General features: G+C 29.8%; 1 protein-coding gene across 1 annotated transcript in view; it reads left to right on the top strand.

Annotated features, from left to right (window-relative positions):
* LOC149427052 (uncharacterized) overlaps nucleotides 1–1546 on the top strand; it is a 421382-nt gene that overhangs the window by 161298 nt on the left and 258538 nt on the right. The window lies entirely within an intron of this gene.

Here is a 1546-nt window from a genome sequence, read left to right as displayed (position 1 = left end):
GACTACAAACTACAGAATACCACTGCTGCCTTGCTTCGGGATCTAACGAAAGAAAACAAGCAGAATAAACAACTGCTCCCAACGAGTTATTCATCGAGTCTCATTGTCTCCGAACAAAAACAGCAAAAAAAATCGCTGGTCACTAAAATAAAACGATTTGTTGCGACATTTAGATTCCGAGCAAGATATTGTGATTGCGATGGTTCAAACAGTAACAAAGTCCTTTCTCTTTTTAGGCTTTTATTTTAAAATGGTACATTATTATTGTTTATAATCATTATTTAAATAAGATATTTCATAGACTATAGCCTAATTGGAAAAACTATTTAAGAATTTATCTTATTTATAAGAATAGGAAAAACTATTGGCAAAAGGATAATTACTAACATGTACATAAAGAAATCATTAGACGGTACAATTGGTTCCAAATTGGAACATATGTGCGCTTCCTGATCTGGGATTATTTTTTTCGGTTTTTCCCCACAGAGTAAAACGTTTAGGTTAATAATCGGGTAAATACCCCACAATATTCAGATAATTATTCGGATTTTCGAAAATTATCCATAATAACAATATTTTAAGATCAGATAGATACTTAGATCAGATCAGATCGGATCACCGGTGTTTTTGACCGCTTGATGTTTTCATGTAATACTTTTCTCAAGAGTAAAATGTTATTCTGAAGTATCAAAAACAACATCATGTGTTTTCTAATTACTGCTGGTATCGGATTTCTCGCCAACCAAAGTATCGAATTATTTTTTTTCTGAATTATAATTTCATCTGCCTACTCTACAAACAGATCTTCCTTGTGAAATAAATTTAATTGGGTGGGTGTTCATTGATTTATTAGTTTTGAATAAATAAGTGCAGATTTGTTTAATACGAAGACTTCCAAGAGAAATTTCGAGATCGTTTTGTTCCAAGAACCTATGTACTCGTACATGCGAATAATATTATGTCGATTGCTTTCGACATTGCTACGCTAATAACCATGAGAGAAGCATTGTAATAATTCATTAGGAACGCAATTAACATTTATTATCAACCGTTCTATTATCATATTTTATTTATATAATAGGTGTTTTTTTCATCGTAATTTACATAAATGATTTCTTAAAACCTACCTGTCTACACTTCATCCAGAATGTTTAGAATAAAAAACCTTTATTGCTGAGTTTTAACGAACAACGTTCATTTGTATGTTATTTTAATTGCAACCACATAGAGACATAGTTTGATATAGAAATGAGAATTAAAACTAGTTGCATTATTTATGAAATTGTCATTTACGCTGAAAATTCTACATTGATCAAGTGTTCCATTCGAGATTTTTTTATCGATAAAAATCAATAATTTAGAGCCACAAACGTAAAAAAATGCAGATGAAAGGAAGTTATAAAATATGTCTTTTGTTTTTGAAAATAATAAATTTTTTTAAATAATCATGAATATTAATTTTGATTGAAGACCCAGAGTAAATCTTATAATATATTTTCACAAAAAATAAGAGGGGGATAACGGGATAATAAAAAAGGGGTAGTCT

The sequence above is a fragment of the Hesperophylax consimilis genome, chromosome 1 (assembly GCF_061612785.1).
Source record: "Hesperophylax consimilis isolate HC1 chromosome 1, BYU_Hcon_1.0, whole genome shotgun sequence".
Taxonomy (NCBI): Eukaryota; Metazoa; Arthropoda; class Insecta; order Trichoptera; family Limnephilidae; genus Hesperophylax; species Hesperophylax consimilis.
The sequence above is the reverse complement of the archived record's forward strand: the minus strand, read 5'-3'. Positions and strand labels throughout refer to the sequence as shown.